This window comes from Amblyomma americanum, chromosome 5 (genome assembly GCF_052857255.1).
Source record: "Amblyomma americanum isolate KBUSLIRL-KWMA chromosome 5, ASM5285725v1, whole genome shotgun sequence".
Lineage (NCBI taxonomy): Eukaryota > Metazoa > Arthropoda > Arachnida > Ixodida > Ixodidae > Amblyomma > Amblyomma americanum.
In genome coordinates, this window is record NC_135501.1 from 74,190,836 (window position 1) to 74,215,785 (window position 24,950).

The following is a 24,950-nucleotide window of genomic DNA, read 5'->3' on the forward strand; positions in this document are numbered from 1 at the left end:
AGGCAGCCGGCAGCAGCCATCGGCGTCGGCTGTGGACAACAAATCTGATTGTTTTCATTAACTCAAGTAATGTCCGAACGTATTTTTAGCTAAACCGATCTAAAATTAAAATTTGGTGACATAAGAGAAAGCAGATACAATTAGCGGAAAGCGCCGGTATCCTAGGCGAAGAGTCTCCAAAGCAGGCAACACAGCACCATCGGTGCTTATTGCAAAGTTTTCATGGTGTGTAAATGAGTAAAAACGCAATTTGTGTGCAAGAGTACGTAATATTAAAGATAAGGATAACACACCTGTCGTTTTATGTCACGCAAACGAGCAGTACTGTTTGCGCACAGCCATGTAAACAACCTCAACGCGGGGCTGCAGTTGTCCTAATCGTCGCACTCCTGGGACACAGTGTGCACGCACAGCAAAATGCTGTACTATTATTTCAAAGCTCTCATTTAGACGGCGGCGACTATTCATCGGTGCAGACAGTCAAAGCATTAGAGTCACGTAGGGTTTTGCAAGCGGGTTGGTTCCTGCAAAAAGGTTCTATGAGTCGAAGGAAATATACGTTCGACTTACAAACGCATACATTCAGGGCGGAAGTCGTCGCACTCGGCACTTTTCTCTGCTTCTTTCGTGCCTCAAGGTTACTGCAGTGCACCTTTTGATAATTTGAGTTTAATTATCGAGCGATGAATAGCGGACAAGAACTTGGTAGCAAGATACAAGACGCCGCGGCTTTCACAGCGCACATCGGCGAAGGCTCATACGGGTGCACTTGACTGCTCAAAAGACACCACACTCATAACATACGAACAGCATGCTTCTAAGCGTAAATAATAAAGCAGCGGCCCATCGATATCTGTTTCCTCAACAATCGGAAAGTGTGCACCACGAGCAAGTCCGCTTTCGCGAGGATCACTCGACTCGCGTACTAAGTTGAAGACTTCCCAAAAGACAACACGGAAAGTATATTTTATTTCGCTAGGCCAAAAAAAAAATCTTTTCGAGCGACCACCGTCTACGGTGTGCATGCAAGCGCCTCAACAGCCCGCAGCAGACGACGCGTGGCATGTATGCGCTCGTGACGTCAGCGATCAGAGGTTGCCAGACCAGCAATCAGTTCGCAAAAGAAACGAAAAAAAATCGTTTTAAATATATTTACCGCACAGAATCGACTGAAAATTGGGCGAATTGTAATTTAACCTGTTGGGAATTAAAGGCGATAAGCAGGGTGTGCATGAAAATAAGCTATAATGGCCCCTTCAAGAGGGTGATCACACAAATCCCACCCTTCCATTGGATCACATTTCATTCGCTGTTACACCGGACATCCTACATCCAGCGCTACGGACAAGAGTGGCGCACGTAAACATCTCAAGGATAGATTACATGCAGCAAATACTTGCGAAAGGAGATTCAACTGCTGAGTGGGTAGAGCACCGAACACGAAATTCGAAGCTTATAAGTTCAAACCCATCTGACTGCATTAGGTTGTTTTACTTTCTAATCAATTAATGCAATCATTACAGTTTGTTATTTCACTATGACCAACAAAAAATATCCCCTATACCTTCCTTGTGTCAGTAAATGTTGGATTTGTGTCAACAGGCATACAGGCACACAATACATGCTTGGAAAGCTACAGGCTTCGCTGGTACTGAATAAAAAAAATTAACTAAGATTGAAACAGAGATATGCAAGCAGGTTGTCTCGTTATCACCATGCATGCTATACACTGCGTAGCAGAGCAGAAAGTGGTTGTTATTAAAAAACACCAAAACTATAGGTTTGCTTCTTTTGTAAAACAGCGCGAACAACGTCGAACAAGAACAGGAAGGACACGGGACGAGAGTGTCCTTCTTGTTCTTGTTCGACGTTGTTCGCGCTGTTTTACAAAAAAAGCATATAATCCAACTCGCCCAACTGAAGGTCTGCTTCATTGGTAACTGCACCTGGAAGTTGCTGCTGGAAAGTCGTTGATTCTCGCTGCCTCATTTCTGGTGCGCTGCAATGATCATCCTCGTCCAGGGTCACATCGTAGCAAACTTCCGCATGCCTGCAGCATTCACGAATGAGACTGGCAGATGACCCTGCAGCACTGCTCCGTTCTTCAATACATCCTTTGATACGTAGAAAAAAATTGGGTAAGCTTAACCACATACACAGCTGGTCCACACATACATATACATGCAGTTTAATAGTACACTAGTCTTTTCCTAGTAGTTACTACCTGCTGTGGCCTCCTCCGATTGCAGCATATTATTCCATCACTACTCTCTCCTCATCATTAAATAAAACGCCATTCTTCATTTTGCTATTAGAACTGCAGCATACTAAACAAGGAGAAATGAATAACTGGCACATACACTGTAAAAAAATTCCGTACCTATAACGTAGACTATGTACGTTTTAAATACAGAACCACTTCTGCTTTCAATGAAACGTAGGGAATGACCGTATATTCAGTCCAGTATTGAAGGAAACGTCCGTGTTCCTCTGTAGTCGTTGCTGGGAAAAATACTAAACATCCAATTTAAGGGATCAAACCTTAACACCACAGGACGATTGACCCCATCGACTATGTGCTGCACCAACCGCACTAATAACTTGCTTAAAGGCAGCAAAAACAGAAGATGCTTATGATGTGACGCCACTTTTACACGATGAACTGCTGGCCCGTGGACTATAGGCATCACATGACGTCCGATTTTTTATTTGTCTGGTTTACTCTTAGCCAACAATGTCCGCAAACTAGCATGGCGAACGACCGTGAGCATGTCTAATGTGATTAACACAATGAAGAGCCGAGGAAGGGTGATAACGCATTACGTTGCTTCAAGGTTGAGTGATTGGTACAAATTGTGAGCAACGTTAAATAACAAAAGCCTTAATTTGCTATAATGTTAAAAGCTGACTTGATGAAAAAATTTTTCGCTACATTGCTAGCCACATGATAGAGTAACATTTAATAAAAATGTTACTGCAACATTTGCTTTCTGTGAGAAATGTTGCGTAATGAGGTCAACTGTTAGAAAACATTTAGACACAGACAATGGTTGGACAACTTCTCCAAAGTGAAACTGAACACCAGCTGAAAGTACATTGCAAACATGATGAAAGTACACAAGTTGAAAGCTGAATTTCCATCTGCAATTTGGTAAGGAAATAAAAAACTGAGTAAACCAAAAGCATGGGCAAACAAATCTGTGAATGCAGTGCAATGTAGCAGTTACATCTTTGCTACACAACCATTAATCAAAAACACCAACTCCTTCATGGATAACAAAAGCACCGACACAACAACATATTGCTCAATGCAATGTTTAATTTAGTAGGTACTACCTCGATGGAAAGAAACGCGAACAACCGGGCGCCAACACGCTCCGCTGTTTCAATTTCTTTTCGCCGCGCTTTTATTTCGGTTATAGCAAATATACCCTAGACTCGTACATGATACATTCTAGGACGACTCTAACGTCTTTTTCATACCACCCAGGTAAAAGCGCGATGAAAATAAATTCCAACAGCGGAGAGTGTTGGCGCCGGGTTGTTCGCGTTTCTTTCCATCAAGGTAGTACCTATTGCCGCCCATTCATGCCTGCTCTTCCTGCAGATAAATGAAACGCCACCGAAAAGCAGCGAGCAGCCATAATTGCTGCAGTGACAAGGAGGATGTGCACCGTCGATGCTGTTCCCCCATCCTGAGTAGGAAATAATAGCAGTTTTTTCTGGAAATACTCTGAAAGCATGAATTTTCTATCCATCGTTTACTTAGCTTCCACTGACACAACCCATTGTGTACTCGGTACCTTTGACAAACAAGGGGCCAGCCGATAGGCACACAAGACTGTAGAACCTTGCTAACTTGCAAAAAATCAATGCACAGAAAGAAAAAGCTGACAAAAAAATGAGGAATTCCTTATTTGCACTTTTTATACAATACTAAGAATGTGGCTAAGATATGGCATGAACATTGTTTTTTTCTGTTCACTTACAAACTTTCCAGCCTGTGCTAGCATATTACTGTGATGTAAATAATGAAGCATGCCAGCACTGTACAATATGCTGTAACACTTATGAAATACTCCCCTTCAAGGCTACCGCATGCCTCTTACATGCGGTAAAGTTTAAATCTGCCAAACTAGCTAGTCTGCAAGATGAGACGCCAAGCCTCTGACATCTGGCGATGTGTACCTCCCATGTAATTAGAGTGATTGGAGATGCTCCTTTTTGATGGCATTTCAGTTGCTGGGTGTGGAAGGACCAGATATGAAGGGCAACAACTAGACACCAACTTTTTAAGCAACATCACAATAAGCAATGTGCCTTAGCTTTCCTTCTGTCCAAAAAGGAGTTTCATTTTCTATGTTCTGTGTTCACATAGCTGCTTGCATGTGCACATTTTGGCTTGCTGGGAGGTGCTTTCCTCTGTTAAACTACAGTTTTAACTCTGGCCTCAGTCTTCTGCGCCTTCTTAATTTTTTGCTAGCGTTCACCTTAAGTCGCGTACAAACTCACGCAGATCTCCACTTTTCTACGTTTCCAGCTGTCACATCTTCTCTGCCTTCGTCATGTCCACCACTGCATCCAATGCCTTCAAGTCTGCTGTGTATAATCATTTTAATTATTCTGCCTACACATGTATTTATGTTAGTCGCTCTCCTCTCTTCGATGCCAATTGGCCCTGAGAGTAAATAAGTGAAATGGTAGTCTAATCTAGGTCTGAGCAATCACGCATTACGTTGAGTTTATTTTACCACGTTGGCCAGTAGAGAGTGGAAGGAAAAAAAGCTGCTAAGTGGAGCTCGACATGCCTCTCGACCCCTACACTGGAAAGCAGCAGACACCAAGGCATACGTAATCACTAACGACAACAGAACATGACAAGTGTGAAGTAATTCAGTAACGTTCATCGCATTTACCACAGTGCATACTCGCTGCTCAGTAATTTATTACCTCATTAAACATTCTTCAAAGAGAGTGTACAATTATGTGTTTTGTTTGAACATGCACCACAGTACAATGACAATCATTAACCTTGTGCCAACACAACATTAAATAAACTTCTGCCTAGTAAATGCATTGCTTACAGTGCCACCACGGCATCTGTTTAGAAAATAAGCTCAAAATATTAGTGACATTAAATTTGAGCAGACGGTAATTCCCCCACCCCCTCCCTAAAAAAAATGAAAAAGGGTGCTCTTCCGACGGTACGTTTGTACGCTGTAATATTGGCGAGTCCAACTACGTGTGAAATTCCGATATAAATAATTAACGCCAACGCATTCGGTTGAATGCGAGGCGCCAGGGCGCGGGCAAACAGTAATCGTCTTCGGGTATCCACTGGTGCCACGCCCTGAGGGCCACTGCTCGGCGAATACCATTCATGGCCACGTTCACATCCAACAAGCTTGTCACAAACATCACACAGGTGATGATGCAGCAGCAGTTCATTGCTGTTGGCCAGTGCTGAATTTTTTGGCGTGGTAAACGGAATCATCCACCGAAACGCGCGTCGACTGTTACTCGCCAGATTCTTGCAGTCCCACGAGGGAGACAGCTTTTCCGTCGGCTTCAAGTCCCCTCTTTCGTGCAGGGCCACTGGCATTGTAACGCACATTCTGCATGATCGTTTTACTACGCACTGATGCCGCACGGGACAGCGAGCTGTTGTATGTACACTCCAATGCAGCATTCGGGCCACACACATACACACACACATACTAAAGACACACAACGCGCAGGACGCACGCAGCGAACACGGAAGAACAAAAACCCATTCCAAAGCGACTGTTCATTCAACTCCACACTGCGCTAACTGCGCACATGTTTCCGACTGCGGGCTCGGCTAGCGCTTCGACTTCGCCATGGCTAGCCATGGCCAAGCTGCGCTGCCCCTGGTGGTAATAACGTTCATGCAACGAATAGAAAAAACAATATATCAAACGATTCAGGTTGTCAGCTAAATAAGCTACCGTAAAATTAAATACATCTTATATGTTTTTGCCGTTCTGCGCCTTTGCGACATCAGCGACTTGAGCTTGAGCGCGAATACGCGAATGGCGCTATGAATTTCCCGTGTATCTCCGTAAATTGCAAATGGCGTGGCTGCTGCGCCGCTAACTTTTAGACATGCTTGCAGAGGTAGTCGGTGCGAACAGGTGGAAGTTCAATCGACTGGAATTGCTCAAGGAATGTCAGCGGCACTGCATTTTTATTGTTTCTGTGCATTGCGAGTGACTTTGGCGGCAGCCACTCGGCAACGTCTCCGGTTTGGCGAACTTGTGAGAAGGTGAGCCTTTTGTTCTCAAATTTTGAAAGCGGTTTTTTGTTTGTATTGTAACCCTGCGTCTCGTCGCATGTTATGTTCACGATAAGATCAGTACAACGTGCATGCGCTTTCTGTCTCTATTTAGAGTAACATTGGTCGATCAGCGTAAATTTTTGGATTCGATTAAGCACGAACTGTCCATATTGGTACTGCGTGTCGAATGTGTTTTGAGACGATTCTGAGCGGGCGATGGTGTTATGATAATTTGTGTACTACCAGATATAGTCTAGAGATTTGAAACCATTTATGACACTGAAAGAAAGTTGGAAAACTGTTTTGTGTTCATGCATCTGCTGTCCTTAAACTCGACTTTTCGGGAATCATTCGCATGGCTCCTTTGGATCTGGAAAATTGACTACTGTTGCTAGGGGTGCCTGGTAGCAGAGCTCCTGGGGACGCCCAGTGGGTCATTTGTTTGTCCAAGTGCCCAGTACCAAAGGTACCATTCCTGACATTTTTTCCCAGTCCGTTAACCTCATATTCCTTGCAAAGATTACAGTATGTAATCAGGTAGTAAAAAAATTGGTAACTTCTGCATATTTCAGAACAGTTCAGAGAAATGCACATGCAGCATCAGTATTCTCTCGGTAGAATTTCTGAGACCTGGATTCATTTCTTCTAGGACTGTGGCAAGCAGTAGGTCAACTGTACATAAATTTATTTTCCTCTGGTGCAAGGTAAAGAGTGCAAACGTCATAAGACAAGTCTCTAGTCTGTTTCATTCTCACTGCATTTGGCCAAAGCATAATATGAAATGCTGTATGTTTTATGCCCTAGTTTCCTTTACTTTGAGCAGTAGATATCGACAGTGAATAGCAAGGCAACTCCACTCGCTGACGGTTTTGCCTTCGGCAGCAAAACAGCGAATACCTTACCCCATGTGTTATCTCGACAGACTCAAAACTGCGATGGACAGCTGCGTCCACAGCTGCTATCACCTCCCAAGTGCATGCGCTCGTAAGACGCATAACTCTGGATTGCCATTAACATAGCCTTGCTCATTGCAGTTGCCGATAAACACCTCATAAGTGGTACTATTATGCACTCTTTTCTTTGGCACTATGTATGAGCTTCTGTTCTCGCACTTTTTAGAAATAATGCATGCAGTTTTGAAGTGCGAAAAGGGAATTTACGTGTAACTATATTGTCATGTCAGTATGTTACAGCCAAATTGTACATTGATGTCAGTGCTGCTGGTGGTTTCTTTTCATTATTTTAGGAGAATGTTATAATTTTACCTATAGCAAATAATAGCCCTCACTAATCAGCTGATTTTGTCATGTCCAGTATTTTGATATGCTAAGACACCAAAGCATGATTCAGAATGTTGTCAGAACTAAAGGCACTGAGTCTTTCGTGTCAGTAAAAAATGTGCTTTATACCCCTGTCACATGGCATTCCTCGAAGGCCTTTCCAGCAAAGGCACCATTTTTCACCAAAGGAGCGAAAGCTTAAAGGAGCAGCGATGCAGCTACACAGTGCAGCCCAAAGGTGAAAGTCGTTCAGGCTTAGCACCCGCTACTATACTCGAGGTGGCTGAAGTGAGTGTTCTAAAATTAAAGTGGTGTATTCTGTTCATTCGTTGAGCTTTGACAATTTTTTTATTCTGATTGCTTTCTTAAAAGTACTGCAACAGCTACTCTCATCAGCAGGAGCAGGTTTTGTACGTGTATTGCCTTGGCCACTATGGGCGCTCGGTGTTGCCGCAACACTTTCACTGTCTTGAAATTTGAACATAAAACATAAACACCCGCACAAAAACCAAAGCCAGACACACCTTTCGTATTTGAAAAAAATGTTTTCAAACATTATTAGCTTATCTATTTTTTTTTATTGCTTTTACTTTTTGACTTTGGATGATACTGCGATCACAGCTTCTCGAATGCCGCGTCTTCGGCCTCCGAAGGTCTCGGTTGAGCGCCTTCGCCTCCAAGGCCCTTAGCGACAAAGGCGCAACATTTGTACCGGATAGCTGCACTCCTTACGCCTTTGGATATGATTCTCAAAGGCCTTTGCGGTGCCCGTGTGACAGGGGTATTAGTGTGGTATGGCTGCTTGAACACCTGTCCCTGGTATCTCACAAACTGAATAAGGAAGGGAAAAGCCTCAGGGTGCTTGCCGACGTTTCGACAAGAGTACGTGTCTTTGTCTGGCAAAGTGTTCATCATTGGTGGGGTTTAAATAAGGTTTTCACTTCGAGGCGAAAGGCCTGTTGTGTGGGACGAGGGTACGATATGGGAAGGGCGTTACGATGGGGAGCGTGAACCTTGACCAGGCATGATAGGTGCTAAAGAAGATTAACCGGTTGACCTGCAAAACTGTGAAAACAAAAAAGCCCAATTCAGTAGAAACGAATCTCGGGGTATGGAGTGTGGATAGTGGGCTTGAATGGCTTTATGTCCAGCCGCAACAGGTGGCTTGGTATGGCTGGCTGCCTCTTCCTGAAAAACTAGGATAAAGGAATTAAGCAGCATGGCAGAATAAAATACCAGGGGGGGGGGCAAAATAATTTGAAGGAAAAAGAGAAAATGAGGGCAGGTTCGGAGAAAAGGCAAAAAGAAGGGGGAGGGGGAGGAGTATGGCAGCCAAGGTTCCGAGAAGTGATGTCAGGAGGTGCAGGGCGTAAGGTTAAAGTATAACGATAAATTAAAGAAAGCAGGAAAGGAGGTCGAAATTATGGGTTGGGAAACCTCTGACCATGTGCAAGGCCTTTTCAAATAATTATGCCAATTCCGGAATGTACAGAGCTGGCCACATTTAGTGCAAACATGTGAGCGCTTGGCCACACTCTTTAGAGGTCCACTGTGTGCGGCGCAGCCACTCATCGCTGCAAAATGGCGCAAGAGGAGATGCACCTGGATGTGGAGCTTCGTGTCATGTTACACTTCGATGTGTGGCAATGTCAGACACAGTGGCCCAAAGAGCACAGCCATGTGCTCGCGTGTTAGCATAAGAGTGGACAACCCTGTACTTGATTCTAAGTTTCCTCTGCATATGTTGACCCCAGACGAAAACAAGTTGTCTTGTCGAAATGGCAAGCACCCTGAGATTTTTCCTTCCCTTGTTCACTTTTTGAGTGTAAAGAAACCATCTGCCTACTCTCTCTGTACCATGCACTCCACATCTTGTACTGTTATCTTTGTATGTATACACCAGTGATAAATCATGAAGGAAATCGAGGGATTTGTATTTGTATTGCTTAACACTGACTTGAAAGCTACATCATGAGGGTATAGTTGAAAATGTGCTACGGGGGCTTGGTTGTGTGTCGTGACTGGTTTCTCTTTATCAGGGCTACTTGACAGCCACCATGAAACGCAGGCTTTTGAAAAGTCGTTCCTCAAATAAAAGAGCGTTTCCACTGTTACAATGGAAATGTTATTTGCTAAAAACTTCAATCATTGCAGTTCAGGGATTGATATTTTTCAAATAACTAACCCGAAGTTCAAAACCTGCAGAAGGAACTATGTAACTTCTTTCCTGCCTTAAAAACCCAGTACTTATTTGCCAGTTTCAGCAAGCAGAGGTCTGTTTCATGGCACATACTTTCCACTACCTTGCATGAAAATTGTGCAGTACAGGCCCACCATAAAACTAGGGGCATAGTATACTGCTTGTATGCAACTACTTTGGCGTTAGAGCATGCATAGCATGGTCTTAAAGTTATTCTTTTCATTTGCAACTGGTTCATAAAAGGCCTATTCTGGCAAAAGGCATTTAGCAAAATTATCTTCCTCTGAATGCTTCTAAGGATAACTTTAGTTCATTCAGGAAAATATATATCGACAATATCTCTTAAAGGCTTGATTGTCCATATTAGCTCTTGTTACCTCACAGTATTTAGTTTTGTGCCTCCAGCATCACTGACTTGCATCATATGTTAGAGTAGTAAAAAGCTCGCTGTTAGTTTAAACCACAACTCATGATGGGGCTGTGCACTTTTTGTTGTGTTACATAAAATATACTTATGTATGAAACAATTTCTTTCAGCTGCACCTCACATGATTCAAATTCCACCAGAAGAAAGGCTGCAGCACAACATTGCTCACTACCTGTTGCTTTCCCAGCACATAACATGCCATAACAGCACATAGCAGGTAAGATGTGAACAAAAACAGTGCATGTATATGTTCCACACATGCATTTTGTACACTACCAACACTATGATATGATTAACTATTTCATGTAAGAGAGAGCACACAAATCATTTTTTGTATATATTGCAGCATGGTTATTTCAAGTTTTACACTGGCCATTGAAACAACCCATTATATCACCGCTGGTTACCCGGTGGCACTAGGGATCGAACTCCGCACCTCCTGCTTGCGAGGCAGATTCTTGGACCATTAGGCCACTCCTGCGGTCCCCCCACTGATGTTGCTTACACCAGGTGCTGTTAAAGCCCCGGTATGTATGTTAAATGCATTTTAGAAAACCATTCACTTCCAAAGTACCATTTCATCTTTATAGCAAAACCACAGTTCGCCTAGCTAGACAAACCTGCTGCATACAAGCCAGCAGAAGGGTTGCACGTACATGCTTCGTTAGGAAAACATAAAAATCAAGCAGAGCCTGCCCTTCATGGTGCATTATACCCTGATTTTGAGCAATGATCAAGACAGGCAGATGGTCATTTCATTGAACACTTGCATGATACATTCGTAGAATCGAAAAGACAAGTACTATTGCAAAATCTTCAAAGTGTTTATTCTCAGAGAAAACATCATGAAAAAAGTGTTGGATTAGTTATGGTGCACCTTGTATGGGAAAAGGGGCTCCCACTTTGTGAAAGGCTTAATTTTGGAATAACGACAGCGTTTAGACTAGTTGGGTTACCATGTGTAGATAGTGGATGTGCTCAAAAAGACACTGGAAGTAAGTGCACTGTCTGGAAATCTTTCTGTATCCTTGTCTTTTTGAGCGCTTTCACGATCTAAACTTAATTTTGCAAGAGAGCAAGGAAAATGAATATTTAAATTCTGATAATTAAGGATAAAAGATCATGTTTCATTGTGTTGCTTAAAGTGTACATTGTATCGCTATTGCTGTATTGCAGCACTTCTGTAGTGGCCTTGCATTGCAGCCTCTTGACTTTTGTTTATATAATAGGCAGTCCTTTCTTTCATTCGATTGCATCACTTTAGGAGTTACTACAGAGTTGCGTGGTAGCGAACTCTCAGATTAACGGTTTGCATTATTACGCCAGCATAATTACTGCAGTCTTGTTACTAGAACAGCCTCTTAAAAGTATTCAGCCTGGTGGTCATTGAGGGTTACTGTTCACATATCAAAATACCGGATCAGCTGTATATTCTTTAGAGCTACCAGAACTATGGTGCATTTCATGACATGCTGGCTGAAGAGAGCTGGAGCACCAGACTGGGGATTTGGATGAAACAATTCAAATGCGTGCTCGGTATCACGTTGTTTTGTTCCAGTTGTGGAGAGGTTTTCTTTTCATATTTGTTCTGTCAAACATTTAAATTTTGGGCAATAAGTTGTTGCCTTTATCTTGTGTTCTCTTTGTTGTTGAGGTTTAGTATTTTGGGCACAAGCACTCCACTCTATTACCTTTCAGTATAATTTAAAATTTGTAGGGCACGTCATGAAGAATAAAACTTCTACTTGAATAATCTGCATGTGTTGATGTTCTCATTGTTGATATAAAAACTTAGTTGAGACAGCTTGTATTTTAGCTCTGGCTAGAATTTTTAGGAGAGCCTCAGTAACATAATCACATGACCAACACAAACTCGGTATTATTGTTTGTGCAATGAAAAACAGTTTTAAAATAGTTATTAACAGCTGTCAGTGTAGGACTGGCCTAAAATGTTTTGTGCTCTATGTAGCTCTTCTCTGAGGCAGGATTAATTCATCTGCACCTGCAGCCTGATACCACCAAGATACCAATTCTTGAGTGAACTTATTTTGTTTCACTAAGCAAACTTGCATCATCTTGAAGCATGGAACTTGAGCTGATTCTTAACAGCTCTAGTGTAGTGAATTTCATTATCCTCATTGCTTAGTTTACATTCACCTCAGGACAATGGCCTTTTCCAGTTTAATTATCTGTGTCTTGCACCATCTACATACCACACTATCAGAAATCACCTAATCTTATCTAGTGAGCATATAATCAGCTATGTCCTGCTATATTTTCCTTAGGGTGAAATTCATTTTGTTGCAATGCACAAGCTGTTTCCTGGCGTAGTGCTCAGCTTATCTGGAATGAAATGCTTGGGAAATGGGTCTCTGATTTCACCTTGAGTAGACGAAATTAACTTGTTCTAAGGCACTCTTTGGCCACAGATGCCCTTGTGCCATTAAAATCCATCAAATTCATTCTGTTGCCCTAAGATACCATTGGTGATTCATTTTCTGCATTGTATGCCCTTGCCAGATCCATTTTCTTCTCTTAATTTCTGCCAGAATATTAACAACTTCCTTGTTCATCCCTGTTATGGTTTCACTCGGCAAGTTGTTCTATTAATAATTATAATATCTTTATTGAAAACATATTTTGGGCTAAATGGCATCAAGTTTGCCACTCTGCACAATGATATATATGTTTGGTCTTGTATGTCTTTACTTGTGTGGTAATGTTTATTTTGTGCTCACTGTCTGAACAACCTTATTTGCCTATAATATCCTAAGCCCTTCTATACCTATTTTCCTTCCCCCTGGCTCTTTCTCTTTTCAGTCATTCCTCCTCTTTTCTTTACACCGGCCATTGGTCACAAGGCTGCTGTGGGAACGACAGTCAGCACGGGGCCCTTTTTTGTTCATGGAACCTGCACTGCTAGTATTAACACTAATAGTACGTTATCAGTATTTTTGTGATTCTGCATTTATTGGTATTTATGAAGTAGTTGGCTAAGGCAATGGTAGCAGTGTTGGATATTGCAATATATTATGCATATATCTCACTTGCAATATATCAGTGTGTTCACTATTACACTACCCTCTATTTCTTTCAGTTCAGTTATTTGGCTATAGATATATTGTGCTGCTTTCCAAGTTTAGTCCACTCAAACTAAAACTTTGCTCTTTGTGTCACAGGTAGAATCTACAATGATTGCTGCTCTGTGTCTTGTAAGCAGGAGGCAGTGTTCAATGGAGCCATGAACTTTCCTTGGAATTGAAAAGCCTTTGCCGTATTATGCGCTGAACCACGAGTGTGAAGAGGAAAATGTCATGCCTTGGATTTCTGCAGAGGTGAGCCATTGCGGTGAATCCACCAGCGCGAAAGACAGGGATGAGAAAGGAGACAAGACAGGTGCTGACTCGCGACTAAAGTTTATTGGCGTGAACAGGGAATATATAAAAAGCCAAGCAATACCATAAACCATGCAGTTACAGATAAGCATACAGGACAACATGAGTCAAAAATCGCCCTGAACATTTTCCTGATCGAGGTAGTCCAACTCATTGTGTGTTAACACGATAGACAAAACACACATTCTTCACTGAGTCATAAGATGTGTCTAGCCTCGATAATCTCCCATTTAATCTCTCAATTTACTGCCAAAATGCGTGTTGCCAAAAGGAAAGGGTAGCAGACTTCACATCCCGTGCAGTGTACAGCAGAGCTACCCCAACCACCTAGCCAAGCCCCTACCCTCTTGTGTTCCTGTAGTCTTACATTCATACACCTTCCAGTTGCACCTACGTAAACCAGACTACAAGATAATAATATTTGATACCAAATTCATTTTACAAGGTACATATACATTTCACTCTACACGTGTACTTTTCTCGAGCCACATTCACAGAATTATTCTTAAAATTTTACATACTTTAGACAACGTATTAGGGGCCGAGAAAGCCACTTTTACATCATACCTTCTGGCCACATTTTTCAAATTGTGCGACAATTTATGTGCATACGGTAACACAACTGGTCTTTTGGCATCTCGCTGGCTGGCCCCAGCCTGATTGTGCCGGTCACCGCAAAACTGTCTCAGCTTCTTTAACAATTTATCATATGCTCTTGCAGTAACAAGGTTTTGAAATCCTGCGTTCGTTAACCTTAAAATCTGCTCTTGGAAACTAGTCGTCCTGCTGTGAAAGCATAATTTCATCAATTCTGAGCCCGCGCTAGAAAGTGCAGTGCTATCTTTCACTAGCTTGGAATGGTCGACATGTAGCCAGGTAGCAGCTTAACACTCGCCAGCACACATGAAGTGTGCTGAACATCAAGGTAAGGTCCAGAAACCACAGCTCTTTTTCTTGGGACATTTGCTCCAAGGTAAACCTGAGATAAAGGCCTTGCTCCTTAAACAACTTGAGAAGATGTACAGGTCCCGAACTATCACAACCTTTATAAAAGACCAGAAAATCATCGACATAGCAAAAGATTTTTCCCCCAGCCCATGCACATTCTGGAAAATTATTCTATCCACCCTACTCAAGAAAATATTGCTTAGCACAAGGTCAACCTTCGAACCACTACATATTCGAGACTTTAGAACACATGCCGCACTGCGCTACTCTACAAACATGCTCTTAAAATAAATGCTATTCAATAGCATGCTCTTCAGATAAATTTCAGAAAAGGATTCATGCAAAATTATCTCTGGTTATTTGCAAAAGCATCTGTCTACTTCGCATCTTGAAGACCCATTTCTTGTACTCAATTCGCAGTGTGGTTGAGTATCTTAAGAATGACAATCCAGCGGATTGTCTTGTGATTAGTGTCGATGTAGAACTACTTTATTCTATCCCGTATGAAGATCTTGTGAAAAGCTTATGAATGTGAATATCGGAGCACAACGATGAGCTCGTGTTTAGGAACGGGTGTGTAACATAAGCGCTTTTTTGGCACTTGCCTCCTTTTATTTGAAGTGATGAGCATGTTTGTGGAGTATGGCAGTGCGGCATATGTTCAAAAGTCTGCTAAATGTATCGATTCGAAGGTTGCCCCTGTGCTAAGCAATATTCTCTTAAGCAGGGTGGAAGGAATGATTGCATGGGCTGGGAGAAATCTTTCGCTACGTTTATGATTTTCTGGTCTTTTACAAAGGTTGTGATAGTGTGGGACCTGTACATATTGTGAACTTGTTTAAGGAGCAAGGCCTTTGTCTTAAGTTTACCTTGGAGAAAATGTCCCAACAAAAAGAGCTGCGGTTTCTGAACCTTACCTTGATGTTCTGCACACGCCATGTGTGCTAGCGATATTCACCCAGGAGTGTTAAGCAGCTACTTGACTGTTGGTCGAACGATTCTAAGCTAGTGAAAGATAGCATTGCGTCGTCAAGTCTAGGCTCGGTATTGGTGAAGCCATGCTTTTACAGCGTGACAACTGGTTTCCAAGAGAAGATTTTAAGGCTAATTAAAGCATGATTTCCCAACCATGCTATTGCAGAAGCGTGCGATAAATTGTTAATGCTGAGCAATTAAGATTGGGCAAGTTGGTCTGACATGCTAAAGATAAGAATGGCGCAGCATCAAGTAACGAGGACAACAGGAGAGCACACCCACGCACAAGTGCCATCCTTGGAGCGGATGCAGAATCTAAGAGCGTGTACTTGACATTCAGCGTTGGCAGCCAAGGATCGGGCTCGTTCAATCTTTAGCGTTCAAATCCGTGTTTCCTCGTTTCCTTGACTGTCAACGCTGAATGTCAAGCACGCGCTCTTGGATTTTGTATCTGCTCCAGGGTTCGCACTTGTGCGTGGGTGTGCTGTCCTGCTTTCCTCGTTACTTGATGCTGTGCCATTCTTCCCTTTAGCATGTTAAAAGCTGAAACCCCTTCGCAGGGACTGGCATGATCAGGCTGGGGCCAGCCAGTGAGATGCCAAAAGACTGACTGTGTTACTGTACATACATAGATTGTTGCAAAATTTGAAAACTGTGGCCAGAAGGTATGACGTAAAAATGGTGTGTTCGGCCTCTAATAAGTTGTCTACAATCTGTAAAATTGTTAATAATTTTGTGAATTTCGTTAGGGAAAAGCACATGTGTCGAGGGAAACGTGGCAACATATATGTGCCTTGCAACCATTGCATGCATTGCATACCATTATCATGTGGTTGGGTTTATGTTGGTGAAACTGGAATGTGTATCAATGTAAGACTACAGGAGCATGAGAAGTATTTGGATATTGGTAGGGGTTGTAACTTATCTGCATATTACAAGGGATGTGAAGGCTGCTAGCCATTCCTTTCGGCAACACGTATTTTGGCACTACGTTCACAGCAGATTAACCAGAAAATTATCGAGGCTAGACACATTTTATGACTCGGTGACGAATGTGTGAGTGTGCTGCCCATAGCGTTAACATGCAGCGGGTTGGACTGTCTAGATGAGAGGAATGTTAAGGGCAATCTTTTACTTATGTTGTGATGTAGCTTATGTGTAATTGTGTAGTTTGTGGCGTGTGGCTTTTCTGTATACTCTGTTCACTTCAATAAACTTCAGTTGCGAGTCAGTGCCTGTTTCGTTTCTTTTCTCGTCCCTGTATCGTGCTGATAGATTCAAGTACTTGTAGAGTAGATTCACTGAATTGTGTACTTGCAGAGGCTTGTGAAAAAAACGAGAGGAATTTTCTTTCCTTTATGCGGAATGGAAGGTTGAAATTTTTTTACTTAAATGTTTGCAGCATTAAATTATATTCGGAAAGGTAAAACCCACTTTATTGTACATTTTGTGTGCAATGGTGCCGGTGGCTGCATGCAACTGAAAACATTCGTCCAGGTTATCTAGCTAGCGCCCTTCTTCCTTGTGCCACATTTTCTGAAATAATATTTTGTCAGATTTATTTCAATCAGAATTTCTAAGAACATAATGGTGATCACATAATTTGGTGATCACGTATGACATAATTCAATGTGTGATCATTGGTATTTTTTAGTCTGGGGCAGTACAATGAGAAGTACATAGTATATAGTAAAATTAAATATGACCAGTCTAACATAAACAAAACTACTTTTTTTTAAAGGAAAATTTTGCTACCGAAGTGCTGGAGTGACATGGCATTGTGAAGACGTGGACAGTGTGCTGTATTCATGATGGCACGAGAACTTGCGTACAGTGCTTCAGGCAACTGGTGAGTACCTTGGTGCTGTGCTTCTGCTAATGTAATATAATAATTAGTTTTTTTGGGGAAATGAAATGGTGCAGTATCTGTCTCATATATCTTTGGACACCTGAACCGCGCCGTAAGGGAAGGGATATAGGAGGGAGTGAAAGAAGAAAGGAAGAATAGGTGCCGTAGTGGAGGGCTCCGGAATAATTTCGACCACCTGGGGATCTTTGACGTGCACAGACATCGCACAGCACACGGGCGCCTTAGCGTTTTTCCTCCATAAAAACGCAGCCGCCGCGGTCTAGCCAAATTATGTTTTTAATCTAAGAGTGTATCTGAAAACTTAAGCAAAAATTGAGTAGTATTTAGATATTCTTGCACCAGATACCACTGTGAGAATTAGTTATTAATGATGTGTCACATGTACCCTTGTCTGCTGAATATAGTAAGCATAGCTTTCGAGCTGATTGCCTCCGACATATGAAACAAAAATGGCCACTGGGCTGCTCCACGACGCGTGGAGCAGCCCAGTGTAGCACATTCAGGCTTCATGGAGTGGAGAATGAAGGCAGTAAATAATTTAAGAGTAGAAAACTCAGCACAAACCACAGGACCAGGAAACTGACAGAACACACCGACCCTGATGACACTCTTTGCATTAAGGGTGTTATAAAGTTGCCTGTCATGTAGTGCAAGATGGAGGTCGCACAGGACGGGTGTTAAATATGAGTTGATGCAGACACCTGTCATTACGTAGTACTCACTGTAGAACTCGAGCAAGAAGCAAAGGTAACAGCTGAGCATGGCCACTCTTGTGCTTTCCTCCGCAAGCAATCTGGAATTGCACTTAGAAATCTTTTATGCTTTCTCTTGACATATACATCATTGCTGCATGTGGCGAGGAAAAGTACATACCCTTGATGTCAAGTGACAGTGAACTCACATGGCTGGTAACAGCTCACTGAGGTGTGATATATCTACAGGGCACCTCATGAGAACAAAGAGCCCTTGAAGGAATTCTCTCAAAGTTTGTTGCCACATGGACCTCTTCGTAATCAATGACTCTAAAAGGCAAGCCTTCCTTTAGTGTCACAAAAAAAGGCCTAGGACATGGGTCTTTTTGCTTCTCCATTAGTGCCAAAATGTTTGCTAGCGAGATCTTCCGCAGATATATAATTATTTCACAAAATGTCAAGAAGGAGGCTCAAGCTGCACCAAGCAGTACCAGTAAAAAACTTATCACAGCTGTTCAAAAAGCAGAAAGACTCATGCCTTCATCCTTCTTTTGCATCAGACACATGAGGACACTTCGTCTTTCTGGGTCATCATTTTGAAAAGGTTCACATGGCAACGGCCTTTGGTTAAATTTCTGCCAAGAGCCCTTTTTAAAACTTGAGCATCCGTTCCTTGTGAGGCACACTGCAGAGATATTGGAATGCCTTAGTGAGCTGCTTCCGGTACGTGTGACTGCATTTTCACTGACATCAGATATTAGTACATTTTCTTGCACATGCTGAGATAATGGAAGCTATGAGTGAAAACATGCGGTTTTGGGGAAGTGTGCTTCCTGGGGCCGTATTCCAAGTTTGTGTCATAATAAAAAGCGTCATAATCTGCAGCAACGGGCATGCCCGGGAACTGGATATAAACTGAGTGCGGGACTTTCGTTTCGTCTTGTCTTGCCTATAACAAATTGGATGGACGATAAATTCGGCAAGCGTCTCCCACCTTTTTTAGATGTTACCAATGTTCCTTGCTCGCTAAGTTGTGCATTTAGTACTATGTACAGAGAGGCACCTGCATTGAATTGCATCTGGCCCCCATCCTGAGCTACTTTCTATTCGCACAAAATGATAAGCAACTGTAAAGACTTTCATGCGCACAGTGCCGCCCGGGAAAGCGCATTTTGTCTGCTTCTTTCTGGACCTGTGGTTTTTACTGTTTACTGTTATGAGAAATGAATTTTGGGCAATAAATTATAACGGGTTGGTTCTTGGTGAATGGCTTTTGAAAGCTTCTACGAAAGCCGATTGTTCAATAGCGGATGGTTGAAATGTATTTGTGAAATTTATATTTGGTGTTGTGTGACCACTAAATGAGGATTTTTTTTTATGCTTTTCAGATGGATCTGACAGCAATGTGCAGATGTACAATGTGTGTAGTTTGCCATGAAAATAAAACGTATGTACTTGTACTCACCCAAACACTTACCACTCTTTCATTCTAAGCTGCATTCTTTGTACGTATGCACTACATATTATGCTTAAGGAAAGCCTTGTACATAATACTTAGTTCTTTGGCACCTGGACGGCTATATCTGCAGTGAACATTGCGGGCAGAAGCTATACGAAGACGCATGTTCATGTACTACAGAAAGTACATAATTACAAAACAGATAATTTCCGCTCTAGAGGAAACGACTTCCGAGTGAACGGAGGACGTATGCATACACATTGCGGAAACTTCAATAAGAACAAAACATAAGCATTCGTTGTGAAAAAACGATTTCGATCTCGTGCATAGCATGGCGTAACTTTCCCTTACCAAGAATGTGGCAGTCGTCATACGGAGTCTCTGTTTCTGACATTTAGTCCGTACCTCACGTTGCGGAAAACCCTCCGGCAACGCATTACCAGCGGGTTTCTCTGTACTGCGGAGCATTTTTTTTTACATTGTAGCGGAACCTTCAGAGAGCTTTTAATTTAGGACGAGAACCACTATTTACAATATCCGACTAGTGGTGTTAGGCAGGGTGGCACATAAATCATAATGTAGAGTCGACACTGATTCTGGCAACAAAATAACGCTGCCAATGTTAGCTAAGTGAGTAAAACCTCTGTCATGAAGTGCCAACACTTACACCTAAATGCCAGATATTCTGCCATTTTCTTGTTGCTTTTGAGTTTACCATATTTTTCTTGACTCACTGCAGTGTAATGTGCTATTAGCAAGAAACTAAATGCAAACAAAGCAACTACAACATTGGCAGAAAAATGAAGACTAACAGAGAGTCTTTATACTAGCATAGGTAACTCACTTTCAATTCATGAAGACAATATCTAAGTGACTACGTGTTAGCTGTTTTGTTCAAATTTCATTTATTGCTCCCACTATATCTGCTGTACAAAACGCTTTTTCTTATATCAGTGTCAATTCTCTTAAAGGGGGCCATGACAGCATCTTTTCGTGTATATCCTGCTAATTTGATTTAGTTCCCAGCACGTTAAATTAAATTCCCAGAAATTTCAGTTGATTCTGTGAGCTAGATTTTTTAAAACAAATTTTCTTGTTTTTACAGTCAGAACTCGATTTAACAAATTATCTCAATAAATTGAGAAATTTGCAAAACAGAGGATGGCATCTTTCCGCCCATCGAAATCTAAAATAGTAACGTAGCGGTACTGGGACGCTGCCGCATCACTTTTGTAGATAACCCGCCCCTGCGCATATGGAAAATCTACCAAGGCAGCCGAATCGCTTGTGCATGAAAGCGACATCACGTAAAACGGATTCAAATCCAAGGTGGAACTGCCGCTGATTACTTAGTCCGTTGCTCCATGCAGGGGAGCAGCTTACTGCGCTGTCAAAACAAAACGAGGGCCATTACTTGGGCACCTAGACGTTAGTGCTGGTGCGCTACTAAAAAGCTGCGGGGCATTGTGGGCAACATAAAGGATAAATCACTCCTTTTTTCTACTCATTTCTTCCGGGAAAACTGTTAAATCCGGTGTACTGATTGTTTCGTTACTTCGGGTTCACGAGCTGTTGGCTGTTCTTGCTTGCGTGCTGTTGGCTGCATGCTTGCTTTTTGCTGTTCCTGCATGCTTGCATGCACATCGTGGGCAGCGGTCGCTCGAAAAGTGTTTTAGCTGAGCGAAATAAAATGCATTTTCCGTGTTTTCTTTCACAAATGCTTAGTACGCGAGCTCAGTGGTCTTTGAGAAAGCGGACTTGCTTGCGGCGCCAGTTTTCCGATTGCTGAAAAAAGAAATATGGGCCCCTGCTTTATTATTTGCACTCGGAAGCCTGTTATTCGCATGTTATGAGTGTGGTCTCTTTTTAGCAGTCAAGTGCTACCATATGTGAAAAGCGGCTCGTGCCGTGCATGCCTTCGCCATTGTGCGCCATGAAGGGCATGGTAGTGGCATATGGAATTCTGTCACTTGCTACCAAATTCTTGACAGCTATTTGTTGGCTTTATAAATAAACAAATTCAACAAGGTGTCACTACAGTAAGCTTGCGGCATAAGGCGCAGACAAAAGAGCCGAATGCGACAGCTTCCCTGCTGCGTGCATGTGTCCGTCGAACATACATTCCTTTCAGCTCTTAAGCACCAACTCCAAGGGCCCTTCTTGGGCGTACGCGCTCAGCATCGGCGCTCTTCGCGTATGCCAAAATCGGTCTGCGCATGCGCACTGCAGGAGACGCCAGCGAGCCTCGGTGAGGCGCCAATATCTGTCCGTGCTAGATATCGGCGCCAGCGCATACAAGTCGGAAGAGGGGTCCGGTTTATTACAATGGGAGGATTGCGGGGCTCTCGGTGGCTCTTTTCTTCATGGCATGAAGCTCTTTCTGGTTCCCCAAATTTTTCATCGCGGTTTAAGTTGTCCTTTCATCGCCCCCAACCCCTTCTCTCCACGGCTTGAAATTATCTCCGTCGGCTCAAAAAGGGAAGCGAGCCAGCACCAGGAACATGACGATGCTTGCCCCCTTTTCGAAGCCCGTTCCGGCGTACGCCAAGTGCGCCGACGCTGAGCGCGTTCGCCAAGGAAGGGCCCTTGGAGTTAGGCCATTAGAACTCTTTTGCAGAACCAAGCTGCTGGGAAAGCCAAGGCGACTCGAATGTTTCACTGCCTGCACCAATGAATAGTCGCCACCATCTAAATGAGTGCTTCAGGATAAATAGTACATCATTTGGCATTGAATGCGTGCATGCAAAGTCCCCTATTAATGCGACGATTACAACAGATGCGGCCCCGCGCTGAGGTTGTTTACATTGCTGTGCACAAGCAGTACTGCTCGTTTGCTCGGCATAACACGCAAGGTGGGCTCTTCATATCTTAAATATTATCTGATCTTGTCCATAAATTGTAGTTTTACTTGTTTACACACTACGATAACATTGCAATCAGAGACAATGATGCTTTCACCTGCTTGGGAAATGGTTCGCGTGGGACCGGCGCTTCCCGCTAATTGTATCTGCTGCCTTCAATGTCACCAATATTTGACTTTAAAAGATTTATCTAAAAATACACTCAGAGGCAATTCGCATTAATTAAAACAGACAAATTTACTGTCCACAGTTGAGGTCGACTGCCACAGCATATGCTCTGCACACCAGTTCACATCCGCACTTCTCCCTTATTGTACGCACATCCGGCGATCTAAGCAGTCGTGGCTTTTTTCAAAGTCAAAGTTTATTAGATTACACAATTTCACAGAATATATAAATAAAGGCAAGGATAGACAAAGCTAGAGTCGATGACTATTTACATACACTAAAGCTTATCAGTTCGCTCTCTGCAATGACCGAAATTGCACACACGAATCCTGCGGACTCGCTGGGCCTTGTAACAAAAGGGACCGGGTGTCCGCCACATCGAAAAATTTTAGAATCTGGCAAAAGTTCACTGCTGATTACCATCAAAGTTTGAACATATGAAACGCAGCCGCCCGTTTCGCTTCTTTGAATGCGCATAAGGTACACACAAGCGCAAAGTTTTTCAGACCGTTGCCTCACCTGGCATGAAGCTTGCACTCGGATGCACAAACCCAAGCATAGGCGGCAAGCAACGAGCGGCATTGTCGGGCGCTCGTTTGCCCATGTCACTTGCCTCGCCGCTGGGTTTTGTGTACAGACGCCGACTCAAAGCATATCTTCGCTGGTGTACACACGTCGTGTATGTCACCGTGGCTAGAATAAGGTCCAATAAGGTTTTAAAATTTTAAGGGCACAGGGTAAGCCCTATACTTCCCATGCATTTTAGGCCATGTTGAGGTACATGTTTCTCACTAACTAATAACAGTAGCCTAATAATACATATATCATTGTTTGCCAAATTTTGTGTTCTTTTCACTGAACTAGAATATTTGAAATGTGTTGAAAATTCGATTTTTAATAAAATTTTTTCCGGTAGTACACAAATCTGGCCTTTCTTTGCGCATTTCAAAATTCATAACAGAATAACTGCTCAGTGAAATTGCTTAATTCTAGTTCAGTAGTTGGCAACACTTATGTAGATGATTGCAAAAAAAATCAGCCGTCTGTCTTGAAAGGCATTGGAAATAATGGTACCTTTGTAAGAAAAAACACTGTTTTGAGATAATAGAGCGTAAAGAGAAAAAAGATGTGAAAAACCATTTTTTTATTCGCCGAAACGCCTCCATAGTAATTGGTTTAATAGCCCCCTGCTTCATAGTCACTGTCGCCGTCATTTTTTCGCTTTTCGGCTTGTAGTTTTGACTGTCGGGCCTCTTTTGTAAGCTGTCGTGTTGCTCGGTCCGCAAAGTACATGCGCTTATGGTCAGCTTCCCTCAGCCACTTGATGGTGTTGCTCCCTGGGTTCAATCCACACGCCTTCAAAACGTTGGCCCGTGCGATCCTACCATCATTAAATGAAAGAACAGCATCCAGTGTTGCCATCCGTAGGGTCCGAAGCCTAACAAACACATTCTTTGGCGCGCGTTCCCAAACAACATGGTTGAACGACTCATTTGCATTTTGAGTTCGCCCATGCAGGCACTTCTCTAGGAGCTCAGCCTTCGATAGCTCCCTATAAATGGGTTTGATAGCCTCCAAGACAGATGCAGGCAAACGCTCCTTGTAGAAAAATGGCTTGCCCTCTGACTGACTTCTGTTGAAGGCACACCACGTATCAGGTCCCTTTGGGCAAAGTCCATGGCATGGGTCATCGTCTGTGGCCGATAAGTGGAAGAAGGTTGCCCAAACGGCCTTTCGCATTTCATCCAGGTTTCCTACATTTCTTCTGATGGCCAAACCACAGTACGTCTGGAGCTTGTCTATTACTGCATCAGTCAGTCGGCCTCGGCCCGAGAGGCTCTTTCCATCAGAGAGTTTTCCTGCTTTGTTTCCTTTTTTTAGCCTTCGTAACCTTGTGCCCATCCTTTTTTGCACGTGCCCTATACACTCAACCTTGGATATTTCAACGGAATCACCATATGGCATTTGTACCTCCACAGCCATAAAAGCCTTGCTGTCACCATCCCCAAGGTATTTGACGTATCGAACGCCGTGAAGCTCCTCACTCCTGCCGAAAATTTTCAGTGCTCCTGCGACTTCCATTCCACCGCTGGTGCCTTGGTAGTTGCTTTGGCACACCTCTCTATGAAGGGGGTCACTGTTTGTACCCTTGATGCTGCACTTTGGACAACGTTTAGACAAAACCTCCACATCCAGCACTTTCCCAGAGTCTACACTGGTCGCAGAGACTATGCCGTTATTGGAAGTATGGCCTCGCTTCTGCCAGCTTCCATCAAGAGCAACTGCGATGTCTTTATCCCCCTCATTCAGCTGCACAGCTTCGTCAGCTGCCCTTTTCATCGACTCCTGAGCAGCAGCTTCGATGTGACCTAGAAGC

General features: G+C 42.9%; 2 long non-coding RNA genes across 2 annotated transcripts; both read left to right on the forward strand.

Moving 5' to 3' along the window:
* The first annotated feature begins 5,976 nt into the window (after positions 1 to 5,976).
* Positions 5,977 to 10,422, forward strand: LOC144134812 (uncharacterized). The gene is made up of 3 exons (XR_013315262.1): positions 5,977 to 6,286; positions 6,694 to 6,764; positions 10,316 to 10,422. It is a non-coding gene; the product is annotated as an uncharacterized LOC144134812 (long non-coding RNA).
* Positions 10,423 to 10,691: 269 nt separating this feature from the next.
* On the forward strand, positions 10,692 to 17,325 carry LOC144134813 (uncharacterized). Its single transcript, XR_013315263.1, has 3 exons — positions 10,692 to 10,732; positions 13,385 to 13,540; positions 17,265 to 17,325. It is a non-coding gene; the product is annotated as an uncharacterized LOC144134813 (long non-coding RNA).
* Positions 17,326 to 24,950: the final 7,625 nt, after the last annotated feature.